General features: G+C 42.8%; 1 non-coding gene across 1 annotated transcript; it reads left to right on the plus strand.

The window, feature by feature from the left end:
- The first annotated feature begins 12,926 nt into the window (after window positions 1–12,926).
- LOC119864540 lies at window positions 12,927–13,030 on the plus strand. The gene has a single exon (XR_005374367.1). It is a non-coding gene; the product is annotated as a U6 spliceosomal RNA (small nuclear RNA).
- The last annotated feature ends 4,800 nt before the right edge of the window (window positions 13,031–17,830 follow it).

The following is a 17,830-nucleotide window of genomic DNA, read 5'->3' on the forward strand; positions in this document are numbered from 1 at the left end:
CCCTCATCTCCCTGACTTGTCCTTTAAATCAAAATTCTTAAAAAATGTCACATTCTTTCCTACTTCAGAACCTTTGAACATGCTGTCCCCACTACTTGGATTTTTCTTTCTCCCTTCTTTCTAGGTAGCTATGATTCATTCTTCAGAGTATTTTAAAGAATCCTTTAAGATGCTCCTGATTAGGTCATCCCCCTATTGCATACTTCTATGACATGTGCATCTCTCCTCTGCAAGCCTCATTGTGCTCCCAGCTGTCCACTTAGGGACTGAAGCCTCCTTTGACATGGGGCCTAGGCCTCTATGTTCCCTGCCATGTCCCAGCATCATGCATAGTTCCTGGCACACAGTAAGTGCTCAGAAACTTACTGTTGAATAAATGAACAACTGTACAATTATACACTGTAAAAACACTGTGAACAAAACACATCACACAAACAGATCCTCACCTGGTGTGTCTAAAAGGGCTCAAGGCTGACAAGGCGACAGAGTGGAGGCGAAGAAAGATTTTCAGGCCAGGAGAATGAAACAGTGCATCCAAAGGCCCTATAGGAAGGGGAGTTCAGTTGAAAAATAGCAGATGAATGGAGGGTGGTGTGGACGAACTGGGCAGGGCCAGGGACCTGGCATCTGGCCATTCATTCTGAAAACAGTAGAGAGAAGCCTGCAAGGGTGGTGGTTCTGGAGGCTGAGAAAATTAAGGCCATTCCACTTTAAGTTCAGCCTTAGCACAAGTACGGCCATCCCAGGTCCCTGTGAATAAGAGCTGAACTTTACCTTACTTCAGTTACAGGAAGAAAACAGCTTACAGCTTGGCATCCTAGAAAGCCCCATATTAGAATAAGAACAGAGCCCAAGCCAAGGGCTGGAAGCCCCTATTAGAATGAGAACAGAGCTCAATGCCCTTGAAAGCCCCATATCAAAATGTAAACAGAACTTGAGAAATTCCTCCACCCTTTCTGAAGATCCCCTAGACCAGCCTATAAAAACTAAGCTGGAACCCACCTCGGGGTCCAAGTCCCTGCTCTGCTGTGTCGCTGTGTCGGGTGCCCTTGGACCCAAGCTCGAGCTTGTAAATCAACCCTCGTGTGTTTGCATCGGTGTCGGCTCCTCGGTGGTTTCTCGGATTCACAATCTTGGGCACAACATTTGGAGGCTCGTCCGGAATCCGAGAGACCCCCAGGACCCCATCCGGAGGGTTTCACGCGTGGTGAGTGCACTCAACTTTTTCCACCTTTTGCGCGCATATTCTCTGAGAGCTCTAACCTGTAGGAATTCCCATCCGTGTTAGGTCGGCATTGGCTTAGGCGGACGCGCTGGCGGGCCTCCACCGGGGGTCTTGAGGAGACGTCCCTTGCCCCCAGCGGGAGGACGGGGTCCTGTCTGTAAGGAGGGCCGGCTGCCAGCCCTTCGGGATACTTTCTGTTTGGTCTCCGCCGCGCACTGGAACGTTTGTCTGTGTTACTATGTCCTTGTTAACTGTTCCTACACTGGTCTGTGTTACTGTGTTCTTGTTAACTGTGCGTTTGACTGTGTTATTTGTGAACTGTCATAACTGTCTGTGCCTTGGTGTGGACGCGGACATAAAGGGGCAGACGCAAACCACACCCTTGTCTCTTATGCTCTCCCACTTCTCCGATGCTAGGGAAAGAGCTCGTATTCTGAGCATAAACATACGGAGAGAGAGATTCCAGATTTATTGCATATCAGAATGGCCAACCTTTGGCCGGGATGGCCCCGAGAAGGAACTTCCCACCTACCTATTATCTTACAGGTTAAGGCCGTGACCTTCAGGGACAAACCGGACGGCCACTCTGACCAGGTGCCCTACATCCTGATCTGGCAGAACATGATCAAGAATCCCCCTCCTTGGCTAAAACCATTTTTACCCCCCAAAGCAGGACCCACCGAGATCCTAGCCCTGCGGAAAGCCGAGAAGGAGACCAACTCTACGCCCCAAGCGCCCCTTTACCCGGTCTTCCAGGATTCCTCCCCGGAGGACCTGATTCTCCCGCCGCCCTACCGGGCACCCCCTCCCCCTTCCGCTCTTCCATTGGAGACACCGGGGGCTGCAGAAGGGGCGCCCCCCTCCCTGACGAGGGAGTCCCTGTCGCGGGCCAGCAGCGGGGACACGCGGTCAGACCCAGCTGACGGCCCCACCTCCGAATGCGGGGCGACCGACTCCACCGCCCTTCCTCTCCGCGCCCCCGACGAACTGGCGGACAGCTAATGTTACACTGGCCGTTCTCCACCAGTGATTTATATCATTGGAAAACCCAAAATGCAAAGTTCTCTCATAATCCGAGAGGTCTAATCGGGCTTTTAGATACTGTTCTCCTTACCCACCAGCCTACTTGGGATGATGCCGACAGCTCTTGCAGGTTTTCTTCACCACCGAGGAGAGAGAACGAATTCAGGTGGAAGCCCTGAAGTCTGTCCTGGGAGAGGGCAGACAGCTGCCTCAAAACCCAGACCTCATAAAAGCTGCCTTCCCTTTATCCCGCCCCACCTGGGACTATAACTCAGCTGAAGGTAAGGAGAGACCCCAGGTCTACCGCCAGACTCTAGGGGCAGGCGTCCAGGCTGCCACGCAAGCCTCCCAATCTGGCCGAGGTCTATGATGTGAGGCAGGGTAAGGATGAGAGTCCAGCACCTTCTTAGAGGGAGTCATAGAGGCTTTTAGGCAGTGCACCCCTATGAACCCAGAAGCCCCGGAAACAAAGGCCGCAATTATCATGGCTTTTGTTAACCAGGCCGCTCCGGACATTAAAAAGAAATTGCAAAGAGTAGAGAGACTGGGAGAGAAGAGCTTGCAGGACTTAGTGATAGTAGCAGAACGAGTCTATAATAATAGAGAAAGTCCGGAAGAACAACAAACCAAACTAAGTGACCAGCAGACCCGAAACCTGGCCAAGATGCTGGCCACAACCATGGATGGCCCACAGGAAAGACGGAGGCACCTCAAGAAGCTGGCTTCAGGGACAGGTAAGGAGGATGGCCCTGGTCCCCCTCGGGAGTGCCCTAAGCTGAACAAAAACCAATGTGCTTATTGCAAAGAAGACGGCCACTGGGTGAAAAGCTGCCCTAACAAAAGACCTAAGGCCCCTGCCAAGGTCTTGGAGATGGAGGACCTGGACGATTAGGGGAGTCGGGGTTCGGCACCCCTCCCCGAGCCCAGGGTAACTCTTCAAGTGGAGGAGCAACCTGTTGAATTCCTAGTGGACACTGGGGCACAACATTCAGCTTTATTACAACCCCAAGGGAAATTGGCGAACAAGACTTCATGGGTGCAAGGGGCCACGGGCCCCAAACAGTACTCATGGACTACCCGAAGAACTGGGGATCTCGGCACGGGCCGGGTATCCCACTCCTTCATGGTCATCCCTGAGTGCCCCTACCCGTTGTTAGGTCGGGATTTGCTCACCAAGATGGGGGCACAAATTTGCTTCCACCCCGAAGGGGCAAAAGTCCTAAACAAAGAGGGGCACCCGATTCAGGTGCTTGTCCTGAGTGTAGAAGATGAATATCGTCTCTATTGTCTCCACCAAATGTCCTCAGCCCCAATGACTGACATTGACCGTTGGCTGCAGGAAGTCCCCAAGCGTGGGCAGAAACCGGGCCGGCACCGACCGGCCATATACATAGAACAAAAGCGGGGGGCAGACCCTGTCAGGGTCCACCAATACCCCATGCCTCTCGACTCCCCAACCCAGACTGGGACCCCCCTCGGCATGACTGTCAAGAAATTTTGGCACAGGTGCATGGAATCAGAGCTGATCTCCAGGACCAGCCACTGCCGAACGCCGATGCCACCTGGTACACGGACGGCAGCAGTTTTGTCCGAGCAGGAGTCCGATTTGCGGGGGCAGCCGTGACCACGGAGACGGAGACCGTCTGGGCGGAGCCATTGACAGCCTGAATGTTGGCTCAATGGGCAGAACTGATCCCACTGGCCAAGGCGCTGACCGTGGGGGAAGGTAAACGAATAAACACCTACACCGACAGCAGGTCCGCCTTTGCCACCGCTCGCATCCACGGAGCCCTTTACAGAGAGAGAGAGCGTCTGACAGCAGAGGCAAAGACTGTTAAAAACAAAAGAGATTCTTGAACTCCTGAGGACCTCTGGCTGCCCAAGGCCCTGGCCATCATCCACTGTCCGGGGCACCAAAAGGCAGACACGCCAGTAGCCAGGGGAAACCGGCTAGCCGATTAAAAGCAAAGGAGGCGTCCCTTTTGGTGACCCAGGTCTTAGCAACCACGCTACCTGATCCGGGGGAACGGACCCTGCCAGACACCCCCAACTATACTGATGCTGACTTACACTGGATCAAACACTTGCCTATGACCCAGTGCTTGCGTGGCTGGTGGAGGGCCGCAGACTCCAGCATCATCTTGCCAGAGGAACTGGGACGGCGAGTCCTATCCAAAACGCATTGGAGTCCTCACACGGGAACAAGGAAGATGGGAGACCTCATACGACATGCAAAGATCACTATTAAAGACTCTCGAGCAAAGATCGAGCAGATCGTGGCAAGCTGCCACTCATGCCAGTTAACTAATGCCACCGCCCATGGATCTAACCCAGGCACCTGGCTCCGGGGGAACCGCCCAGGAGCCTACTGGGAAGTGGACTTCACTGAGGTAAAACCTGGAAAATACAGATACAGGTATTTACTAGTGTTTGTAGATACTTTTTCAGGATGCACAGAGGCATTTCCCACCAAACATGAAACGGCACAGACCGTGACCAAGAAACTGCTGGAAGACATCTTACCGAGGTATGGTTTTCCTGTTAGGATTGGGTCAGGCAATGGCCCAGGATTCGTCTCTAAGGTAACACGGGGAGTGGCCCTAGTACTTGGGGCAGATTGGAAATGACTTTGTGCATATAGGCCCCAGAGCTCAGGACAGGTAGAGAGGATGAACAGAACATTAAAGGAGACCTTAACTAAATTAGCCCTGGAGACTGGCGGGGACTGGGTGACTCTCCTCCCCTTCACCCTATATAGGGTGAGGAACTCCCCATATAAGATGGGACTGACTCCCTATGAGGTCATGTTCGGTCTTCCTCCACCTGTTATGCCCAATTTAAAACCTGAGGTGCTTGCTGAATTTGATGATCACCAACTTCTTTTCTCCCTCCAAATGTCATGAACCCATGAGCAGGTGTGGCCTAAGCTGAGGGCCCTCTATGAGGCTGGGCCACCCCCGGACCCCCATCGATATCGGCCAGGTGACTGGGTGTACGTGCGGAGATACCAACACCGGACACTTCAAGCTCGCTGGAAGGGACCTTACACCGTGCTCCTGACCACTCCCACCGCTCTCAAGGTCGACGGGATTACTCCCTGGGTCCACTACACCCACGTCCAGCCAGCTGACCCACACGCTGTTCTCAAGGACTTTGTTCCAGAATGGAAAAGCCAACCGGACAAGGACAATCCCCTAAAGCTAAGACTGCGCCGTTCTCACTTATTTCCCACCTCCAAGACTCCCTAGTCTGAGGTTGTCCTTCAAAATAGAAAGGGATTAGACTTAGTCTTCTTACAACAAAGGGTGGGGTGGGGATGGTTATGTGCTGCCTTAAACGTAAGATGTTGCTTCTTCCCTGGAATGTAAATGGGAGCGAGAACAGCAACAAGGTTGGTTAAAATCCTGGTTTAATCATTCCCCCTGGCTCACTCTGAGAGCAACCTGGACCCTTGATTGGGTCCTTCCTTAGGTTCCTCTGAGAGGGGGAAATGTGGAGGCCGAGAAAATGAAGGCCATTCCACTTTAAGTCCAGCGTTAGCACAAGTACAGCCATCCCAGGCCCCTGTGAATAAGAGCTGAACTTTACCTTACTTCAGTTACAGGAAGAAAACAGCTTATAGCTTGACGTCCTAGAAAGCCCCATATTAGAATAAGAACAGAGCCCAAGCCAAGGGCAGGAAGCCCCTATTAGAATAAGAACAGAGCTCAATGCCCTTGAAAGCCCCACATCAGAATGTAAACAGAACTTGAGAAATTCTTCCAGCCCTTCTGGAGGTCCCCTAGACCAGCCCTTAAAACTAAGCTGAAACCCACCTCGGGGGTCCAAGTCCCTGCTCCACTGTCGGGTGTACTTGGACCCAAGCTCGAGCTTGTAAATAAACCTTCGTGTGTTTGCATCGGTGTCAGCTCCTTGGTGTTTTCTCGGATTCACGATCTTGGGCACAACAGTGGTGACCTAGGCAGGTTTGAGTTTTGGAAGCCTGTCTCTGCCCTCAGAATGAAACATGCTGAAGGAAGGAGGATGGATGTGTGCACCCCTAGATGTCAACTCAGTAGCCAGAAAGAATACACAGACCCTCAGTGTGCCACAGTGTCTTAGGTCATTTAATCCCTAATAAACCCTGAATGAGGAAACTGAGGCACAGATGATTTAGAACCTGTGCAGGCTGGTCAGTGGTGAGGCCTGAGTGGAACCACACCTTGGGATGGCTGTACCATCACACAGGCAACTGCAGCCCGAGTGATGGTGGAGTAGGAGTAGGAGAACCACCAGACTCAGGAGCCTGCAGAGGGAAACCCATTAGATGGGACTCTGGGAGGATAGGTCTTAAAAGAAATTCTGAAGCAGATAAGCAACACTGTTAAGATTTGCTAAAACTGGATGACACATTCACTCATTTTCTATGCTTGAGACAGTGTGTGTGTGTGTGTGTTGTTTTTCTTCTCCCTATCGGATTAAGTGACCTGGAGGTCAGTGGGGGTCTTGGCAACAGCTGTTCCTATGTCTTGAGGGGGCCAGATACCAGATGAGGATAGATTAAGGAATGTGCGAGATTTGAGAACAAGGAGACAGAAAGTCTAGACTATTTGGAGAAATTCAGCCATAAAGGGGAGGAGAGAGAAAGGTCAGTAGCTAGTGATGTGTGGAATGGGAGACTTTCTTTTAATTTTAAGAAATTAGACATTACAGACACATCAAAGTCTTCTGCAGACCTCTCCTCAATCTCCCACCCTTTCCTCCCTCCCCAAAGGCTATCAAGAATTTACTATTTGTCATTGTTGTACATGTTTTGATGTTTTTACTACAAATTTATTCTACCAGAAGCATTTTAAAATATCATTTTGTTGGGTTTTCATCTGTATATAACTGGTATCACACTGCCTAGATCTCTCCAGAACATGCTCCTTTTCTCCACAGAATGATTATAATACTTACTGAGGTGGGTAAATCCACATCTATTTTACCTTCTCTGCATGATCCTACTGTGTGCACTTGCCCTCATTTATCCATCTGTTTATTGATGGTGTACAGGGCTCTGTAATAGTATTGCAAAGAATGGTACTGTGCCACCTGGGGCCCTAACTGGTGTTTCTCCAGGGCAGAGACCTATGGGTGTGATGCCAGGGCAGGAGGCATCTTTGCTCTTACAGGCCTCACCAGATAGTAAGCCAACTTATACTCTGCCAGCCATGTGAAGCCCCTCTGCCCCCATCTCCTTCTGCACTTGCCAGTGGGGAGATCTGAGATTGCTGGATCACCAGCTAAAGAGCTTCTGTTGAGAAATCCAATATGGAGGAACAGGGACCAAGGAAAGGGTTTCAGGGGAGACATGTGTCACTGAAAAATAGTCTATAAATCAATGCAAGGATCCAGTTTCTCTTGCCACTTGGCACAATGATCTGATCTCAGGCTTGCTTGTGCATGAAAGCCTCCCTGACCCATCCTAGCTGACCCACTCTTGCTCCCACTATACTACACCCATACTCCTTACCACATCACACAATTGCCGGGTGTCTGTTAGTTCATTGTCCCCACAGGACCCCAAGCTTCTTGAAGAATGGACTATGTTACACATCTCCACAACCCCCAGAACTTTACAAGAGCCTGGCATGTAGTTGGTGTTCTATAAATAATGTTTAAAGTGCTTTAAAGTGCCCCATTATAGCTTCCACCTTCATATTTCTCCTAAATGAACTGAAAGAAGGGTGGTTTCAGACACACACACAATTTAAGAAGAAGCCAGATGGAGCCAGGAATAAAGAACCCCAGCAAAGCACTGAATGTCAGAGAAAGAAGTTTTACCTTGACAGTCTCTAAACCCTCTCCCCCTTCCCTACTGGCTCTGATCCCCAGCTACCTCAGAGACCCTCCTCACTCCTCTCTCCCTCCTATTTTTAAAATTAGTTGATATGCTTTAGCCTTTTCTAGTAAAAGCTGACCTCAATTCTCTTTCACTTGTTAGAAAATTCTTACATTAATTTATACTACTTCCAATTTTGTTCTGTCTTGTTCAGATACAAGGAATGATCCTGAGACTAGAAAAGGGAAAAAGAGAACCTGAAGCTGGGCATGAAACAAGATCAAACATTTAAACTATAAGGATAGGTAATGGGGAAATAGTATTTTTCATAGCAAGAAGCTCAGGAAAGTCATAACTAAAGTCTGAGGCTGATGACATAAAATTGATGGATGAAATGAGGTAAGCAAGTTTCCTCAGTTCCTATTATACTTCCATCTTGTCATTCCTAGAAAATGATCTCAGAAGTAAAGAGGTAGAAGGAAAGCCTACAATGAGTCAGGAGACCTAAGACAGTTGTGACCTGCCACAGGCACCTTTTATAAATGGATAACCCATACAGATGGCCTGGGGGAGGATTCTGGCAAATGTCTTCAGACCCCAGCCTTTATGCTATCCTCTTAGATACAACCTCACACCAGTGAGAATAGTGAAAATGAACAAGACAGGAAACAATAAATGTTGCAGAGGATATGGAGAAAGAGGAATCCTCTTGCACTGTTGGTGGGAATATGAACTGGTGCAGCCACTCTGGAAAACTGTGTGGAGGTTCCTCAAAGAGTTAAAAATAGAGCTACTGGGCAGCCCCGGTGGCTCAGTAGTTTAGCGCCACCTTCTGCCCAGGGTGTGATCCTGTAAACCTGGGATAGAGTCCTGCATCGGGCTCCCTGCATGGAGCCTGCTTCTCCCTCTACCTGTGTCTGCCTCTCTCTCTCTCTCTCTCTCTCTCTCTCTCTCTCTCTCTCTCTCCGCCCCCTGGTCTCTCATGAATAAATAAATAAAAATCTTAAAAAAAAAAAAATAGAGCTACCCTACGACCCAGCAATTTCATACAGGGGATTTACCCGAAAGATGTAGATGCAGTGAAAAGCCAAGACACCTGAACCCCAATGTTTCCAGCAGCAATGTCCACAATAGCCAAACTGTGGAAGGAGCCTCGGTGTCCATCGAAAGATGAATGGATAAAGAAGATGTGGTGTATGTATACAATGGAATATTACTCAGCCATTAGAAACGACAAATACCCACCATTTGCTTCAACGTGGATGAAACTGGAGGGTATTATGCTGAGTGAAGTAAGTCAATCAGAGAAGGACAAACATTATATAGTTTCACTCATACAGGGAATATAAAAAAATAGTAAAAGGGATTATAGGGGAAAGGAGAGAAAATGAGTGAGAAAAATCAGAGAGGATGACAAAACATGAGAGACTCCTAACTCTGGGAAATGAACAAGGGGTAGTGGAAGGGGAGGTGGGTGAGGATGGAGTGACTGGGTGACAGACACTGAGAGGGGGGGCACTTGACGGATGAGCACTGGGTGTTATACTATATATTGGCAAATCGAACTCCAATAAAAAATATACAAAATAAATAAATAAACATTTTATAAATAAATAAATAAGTTATCCTGAGGCACTGAATCATCGCTGGCTTACATAAAGTCATGTGAAACCCACTTTCAAGAAATATGTGAGGAATGAAGTGGGAGATGAGCCAGGGCTGGAGTTTAGAACTGAGGGGGGAGAGTAGTAGGCATACATTAAAAGGAGGAACTACTAGACTGGAACTTGGAACTCTGAAGGACAGATGAACTCAAAGTCAGCTGGACTGGTGCAGGGAGTCATGAAGACAGTTAAAGGAGAGTCCTAGTGGTAGGTCCTCTTTAACCAAGTCTCCTCCAGTTGTCCATGCCCACAGTCGTGAGGAGACTTGGTTAAACAGGACCATAACAGAGGAAATGTTATGCTAGGAGTTGCTGGGGAGAAGCAGACACTGATAGAAAAACCCAAGGAGCATTAACAAAGAGTACAAGGCAAGTAAATTATCAGGAGCATGAACCAAAGGTACTGGTTATATCCATGAGCCTGGCAGGCTAGCAAAGAGCTGGGGGTGGGGCAACCTTCCCTGAAGCCTTGAAATGGGCAGTACAGTGAGTGGTTGAAGGAATCCAAGCTGCCTTTCCAAGTCCTCTGGATCTGGCCTATACTGGAGGTTGGATGAGTCAGTCAGGCTCAACAGGTCCACAGAGGTAAAAAGCCATATGTAGGAAAGCATGTGACAAAGGACAGGATGAAGACCCAAAATGACTGTGATGTGCTGGAGAAATATGTTAAATTCAATCAGGATAGCAGTTAACAAAGATAAATGTCAGCTGCCCTTGGGGCTAAAATCCAACTGCTCGACTAAGGTAGCGAAGATAGAGTACACAGCAGCATGTTTGACACTTTAGATCTTTACTCAAGGAGTCAGCAGAAATAACACAAACTTGGGCTGCACAATAGTTAGTGTCTGGAACAAGAAGGGTGCAATCTTGGTCAGCTCAACTTGGGTCAACCCTCCCTTGGAATATGAGGCTCAGTTCATAGAGTCCCACCTGGAGATGGACCTGAGCAGAAGAAACTTGTGGATTTTGACTGTGAATCAGAACATCCTGTCACACAAATAAAAGTTAAAAACTGGAAGGTTTCTCCTGAAGGCAAAAAAGACTCAGAGAGGATATAAGAGCTATTTTCACAGAAATGAAGGATACAATGGCAGTAAGGATTCAGAACTAGCATCAGGACCAACAGTGGAAGCCAAAGGAGACAGAATTTCAGCTCAAAGAAAGAAATCCTAGGACCCCTCCGAGCTACTTGAAAGGGAAGAGCTATCTCAGTAGACAGCATGTTCACCAGCAAAGACAATCTTTCAGGAGATGCTGCAGAGAGAATCCAAGGCGGATGGCCAGGAAAGCAACCATGTTCTTCCAACTCCAACCACAGATTTCAGTCTTCTGAAAAATTCTCTCCAAGTGTATAAGAATGATGTTTACTCCTTGATTAAAACAGGCAAAAGAGGCTTTGTTGTTTGTACTGTGTTTTGACAGAAATGTCATTGAAAGCATTTCCATTTGTAAAAACATTCTTAATCTATTTCATTAGGTGACAGAAAGCAGAGGAGATTTAAAATGTACTGTTTTACGACAGGTGCTGTGGCCATACATATTTTTTATCTTTAACTTAATCCTAAACAACAACCTATGAGGTATTACTATGTGCCTTTAATAGATCATAAAACTATGATTCATAGAACTTACATAATTTGAATGAGATTGGACAGGTCATACTTGAGAGATCAAAGACTCAAAAGCCAGAGATCCCTGGGTGGCTCAGCTATTTGGCACCTGCCTTTGGCCCAGGGCATGATCCTGGAGTCCTGGGATCGAGTCCTGCATGGAGGCTGCTTCTTCCTCTGCCTGTGTCTCTGCCTCTCTCTCTCTCTCTTTCTCTCTCTGTGTCTCTCATGAAAAAATAAAATCTTAAACACAGACACACACACAAAAACAAAGACTCAAAAGCCTTCATGAGATTTTAAGCTTCTGATTGGTTTGTAAAAGGGTGGAAAGGGCATTGCTCTCACCTTACAACAAAAAATTCTGAATAATTTGTGAAATCACGATTTTTCTTGAGTAAATAAGATATCTGTGATTGCAGAACAAAACAACTAACCCAAAACCTAAATAATAGCAGATACATCTAAGGAGAGATAGGACACAAGCACTTGTTTATTTGCAGGAGACAATGGACACCATTCAAAATTTTTAATAAATTGCTAAATGTTGAGCATGGACTAATGTGACAACCTTACTCTAAAACCAAGATAACACTACAAGAATTTAAAGCCCCAATTGCACTGACAGTGACCACACCAATAAGAAAACCCAAACACAGATCAACTTAGACTGACTCAAATTCCCACACTAACGATTCAGAAAAATGAGGGGAAGGATATCCATTTCCAGGCAATAACACTAGTTACTTTAGTTTCCATTGTCCCATAAAAGATGTCATCTTTAAAAATAAAAAGTGTGAAATATACATATAAGCAAGAAGCAAGGGAGGTGGGAAGAAAAAAAAATATGATTAACAAGAGTGGATTTCAATATGATACAATGTTGAAACTATCAGACAGGAAATTTAAAATAGCTATAATTAGCATATTAAAAACCCAAGTGGAAAAAGTATTCAGCATACATGATCAGATGAGGAACTTTAACAGAGACATAAAAATTATGAGGAAGAAGTCAGTGGGAATGCTAAAAATGAAAAGTAAGATAAAAGAATTGAAAATTCCTTAATGGTCAAAAAAATAGGATCAATACAGCTGAGGAAATAATCAGAAAGGTGAAAGATAAGTAAATATAAATAATTTAAACTAAAACACAAAAAGAAAAAAAATAATGAGAAAAAAAACAGAGCTCCCAAAAGTTGTTGGGTGCTATAAAATAGTCTAACATACATCCATGTGAAATCCCAGAAAGAAGAGGAACAGGGCAGAAAAGCGTATTTGAAGATAATGGCCAAAAATTAATGACAGACACCAAACCACAGACTCAAACCCTCAAAGAGCACCAAACAGAATACATATACCCACTCCTTAAGAAATATATAAACATATTATATTTAAATTCCTGAAAACCAAAGATAAAGATAAAATTTTAGAGACAGCCACAGGGATGAGAAATACACTATGTATAGAGGAACAAATATAAGAGTTACAGAAGACTTTCATCAGAAACTATACAAGCCAGAAGGCAATACAATGACATATTTAAAGGGCTGAAAGGAAAAAAAAATCAATTACATATTCAATAAATCATTTTTTTTACAATTAAGTGTGCTTGCTTCAGCAGTACATATACTAACATTGGAATGATACAGAGATTAGCATGGCCCCTGTGCAAGGATGATAAGCAGATTTGTGAAGTGTTCCATATTTCTTTTAAATGAATAAAATAAAATTAAGGAGAAATAAAAATATATTCACCAAACAAAATGAAAAAAAATCATTTCCAGTGTAACTGCTCTAAAAGAAATGTAGAAAGAAGTTCTTCAGATAGAAGGAATATGGTACAAAAGCCTGGATCTACATGAAGAAATGAAAGCACTGGGAATAACACAAGTGAAATGTCATATAGTATATGCTTTAAAAGTTACCTTATGTCTAAACGAGGGTCAATAAAATTTTTCTGTGAAGAATCAAATAGTATTTTAGGCTCTGTGAACCACATATGGTCTCTGTCACATAGTCTTTGTTTTTTGTTGTCACTTTTATTTGTTATATTTTGTTCTTAATTTTTTAGAACCCTTTCAAATATAAAAACTATCATTAGCTTGAAGACTTCTGGGAAGACAAAATAAATGTTTCTCTATTCTCCAGATGTTTATCCACTAAGTACAACAAAAGTCCCTGGACATTATATATAAAACAAACATCAGAGGATTGAATGGGGTTGGGGGGGCGGGGGACAGAAGATGAGCTACTGACTGATAGACCCATGGGAAAACAGTGCTACATCTCTTAGGTTATATTTCTGTGTCATATATCCCAGCCTTGTAGTAGAAGATAACTACCAAAAGCAAAACAAATAACAGATTTTTTGAACTCCCAATAAACTCTTGCTTTTATTGGGAGTTTGAAATTAATTAAAGGCCAGCAAAGGGGTTGTCCAACAAGATAGAAGATTTAGACAGTAACTGCACAACTCCAGCCAGACACCACAGAAAAACTATGGTCCCACTGCACTGACACTAGCAAAGGGCAGTGGAGAGCTGGGACTTTAACCTAAACCTCATCAGAGAGCTGTCAGAGAAGGCTAAGTCTGACTTTCATTGCCCTGAGCAATAAGGTCTCACCACACTGTGGTAGGGACCAGGCAGGAGTCTGGACTTCCACTCTCCAATGCCCCTCTCCAAGGGTGGAATCAGAGGCAGCCTAGTGGAGAATCATGACTTTTACCACTGCCCACTGGAGAGGAGACACCCCTGACCTCAATGGAGGCCCTATGGGAAATAGTAATGAGTCATTCCTACCCTTCCAGCCACAGTAGTATCAACAAAGGTCTAGTGAAGGGCCAAAGAACCACACTTAAAATTTTCAGGTTTCAGTTGGAAATCACCTGTCATAACAAGAATCGGTAAAATGTCAACTTGAATGAAAGAGACAGCAACAGAAGCAAAACTGAGATGACAGAGATGTTCAAATTATCCTACAATGATTCTAAAGTAGTCATCATAAAAATGCTACAACAAATAGTTATAAACATGCTGAAACAAACAAAAAACAGGAAAAGTCCCAGCAGAGATGTGAAAGATACAAAGAGGAACCAAAAAGAAATAATAGAACAAAAAATATAATATCCCAAACAATAAAATCAATGGATGGGCTGACAGCAAAATGGAGGAAACAGAGAAAAGAATCCATAACTTGAAGGTAAAACAATAGAAATTACCCAATTAGAACAAGAGAAAAAAAATACAAAAAAAATGAACAGTGTCAGAAACATATAAGATTATAGAAAATGATCTAATACTCATATCATTGCAGCCCAAAAGAAAAAAGGAAAGAGAATGAGACTGCAAAAGTATTTGAATAAATAATAGCTGAAAATTTCCCAAATTTGGCAAAAAAAAAAAAAAAAAAAAAAAAAAACAAGATTCAAAAAGCTTAGAGAATTCAAAGCAGCATAAACACAAATTTACTCTAAAATGCATTACAGTCAAATTTTTGAAAAGTAAAGACATACAAAAAAATATTGAAAGCAGAAAGGGAGTAATTACACCTTACCTATAAGAGAAAACAATTCAAATGACAGCATATTTGTCATTACAAACTAGAGAGGAAGTAGCACAATATTTTTCAAGTGTTGAAATGAAAAACTCAAAATTATACATCCAGAGAAAATATCCTTTGGAATTAAGGGGAAATCAAGACATTCTCAGACAAAGGAAAACTAAGAAAATTTGTTACCAATAGCCCACCTGAAAGAAATGGCAAAGTGAGTTTTCTGAACAGAATGAAAATATTGAAAGAAGGACTCCATACAACACTAGAGTGGGGAAAAAGCAAAGAAAAGAATCAAAATATGATAAGTATAATACATCTTCCTTCCCCTTTTGAATGTTCTAAATTACGTTTGAAAGTTGAGCTGAAATTATAACTGTCATATGTGGTCTTAAATGTATGTAGAGGAAATATGTAAAACAATTATAATACACATTTGGGAAGGTAAAATAACTTAAAGGGAGAAGCTTTCTATACCTTACTCAAAATGGTAAAGTGTGGGCAAGTGTTGGTTCTGATTAGTTATGTATATATAATTTAAAACATAGCAATACCACAAAAATAGCCACCCAAACATATACTTAAAATACTATAGATGTGGAGAAAAGGAACTCTCACACACTATAAGTGGGAATGCAAGTTGGTTGCAGCCACTAGGGAAAATAGTATGAAGCTTCTTCAAAAATTAATGAAACAACTACTATATGATCCAGTACTTCTATTACCAGGCATTTACCCAAAGAAAATGAAAATATTAATTCAAAAAGATACATGTACCTCCATGTTCATTGCAGCATTATTTATAATAGCTAAGATATGAAAGCAACCCAAGTGTCCATTAGTAAGCGAATGGATAAAAAAAAAAAAAGTGATACACACACACACACACACAGGAATACTACTCAGCCATAGAAAAGAATGAGATCTTGCCATTTGTGACAACATGAATGGACCTAGAAGGTATTGTGCTAAGTGAAATAAGTCAGACAGAAAAAGACAAGAACCATATGATTTCACTGTAAGTGGAATCTAAAACAAAACAAAACAAAACAAATAAACAGACTCTCAAATACTGAGAACAAACTGGTGGTTGCTAGAGGAAATGTGGGTGGGGGATGGGTGAAATAGGCAAAGGAGATTAGGAGGTACAAACTTCCAGTATTAAAATAAATAGTCATGGAGATGAAAGTACAGCACAGGGAATATAGTCAATAATACTGTAATAGTGCTGTATGATAACAGATGGTGACTACACTTATTGGGCTGAGCACTGACTAATGTACAAAATTGTTGAATCACTAGCATAACATTGCATGTTAACCATACTTCAAAAATAAATAATAAAAACACTATAGATAAAATAATATTATAAAAAATGTTTAAATAACCCATAAGGAAAAAAAAATTAAAAGACATGAAAAACAGAGAACAAACAAAAAGCAAAACTCAAAACTGCATACTTAAACCCTCACAGGTCAATAATTACATTAAATTACTAAATCCAGAGGGGATAAAAAATAACCCACAAGTAATTCACTCCAGTTATAATGGTGTAGGGGAGTTGGTGTTAAATGCTATAAAAGGATATACCACACAGATATAAATCAAAAGAAAGAGTGAGTGACTATATTAGATAAAGTAATCTTCAGAGCAAAGAAAGCAGAGACTGAGGGAGACATAACATAATGATAAAAACATCGATCTACCATGAATACACAGGAATCCCACATGCATCCTCATCAAACAACAAAGCTACACAACATGTAGGGCAAAACTAATAGAATTTTAAAATGAAATAGACAAATTCTTATTTTTAGAGTTGGGGCTTCAATACCCATCTCTCAATGATGGATAGAACAAGAGAGAAAACAAGCAAGAAATAGAAAACAACAACCATCAACCAAAAGGATCTAATCAAAATTTGCCAAAACTTAAAACAAGCAAAAACAAAGTACACGTTCTTTTCAAGCACCCATGGAACATACACCAAGCTAAACCATATCTTGAGTCTTAAAATAAACCTCAAAGATTAAAATCTTACATTATGTGTTCTCTGACTACAATAGTATCAAAAGAACAAAATAAAAGAACATAAAGATAACAGAAAAGTCCCCAAACACTAGGAAACTAAGCAACACCTAAATAAGTTATGGGTAAAATAGAAATCTCATGGAAATTTTAAAAACACATTGAATGTAAAGAAAGTATAAATACAAAATATCAAAATTTGTGGGATAGAGCTAAAGAATTAATATGTATTTTATATATATATATATATATATATATATATATATATATATATATATATATTTGGGTTACCTAACGAAATACCACAAAAAAAATATGAAAAGTTCAATAAAATTGACAAACTTCTAGCAAGAAAAAAGAGAAAAGACACAAATTACCCATATAAGGAATGACAGGCGATGTCACTGAAGACCTGGCAGACATCAAAAGATGATAATATTACAAACTACTCTCTCTGTATAAATTTGACAACTTGGCAAAATGGGTCAATCTTTCAAAAAATACAAACTCATGCAATATGAAATAGATAATTTGAAAGGCCTATAACTACTATAGAAATTTAATTCATAGTTAAGGACTACCCCTGAAAAATCTCTGGGCTTCTAACTTCATTGGAGAATTCTACCAAATGTTTAAAGAACACTATTTTCTGAAAATAGAAGAGGAAGGAAAACTTTCCAATTAATTCCAACTAATTAATCAATAATAAATTAAAAAAAAAACAGTACAGTAAAGGAAAATGACAGACTGAATATGGACCAAAAAAAATTAACAAAATGTTAGCAAATAGAATTCAACAATGTAAGAAATATAGCATACATAAGTAGAATATATTCCAGGAATGCAAGGGCGGTTCAAATATTGAAAATCCTATTAACAGAGTAAAGGAAAAAAGTCACATCAGCATTTTAATTAGTGCAGAAAACTCA

This window comes from Canis lupus, chromosome 19 (assembly GCF_011100685.1).
Source record: "Canis lupus familiaris isolate Mischka breed German Shepherd chromosome 19, alternate assembly UU_Cfam_GSD_1.0, whole genome shotgun sequence".
NCBI lineage: Eukaryota > Metazoa > Chordata > Mammalia > Carnivora > Canidae > Canis > Canis lupus.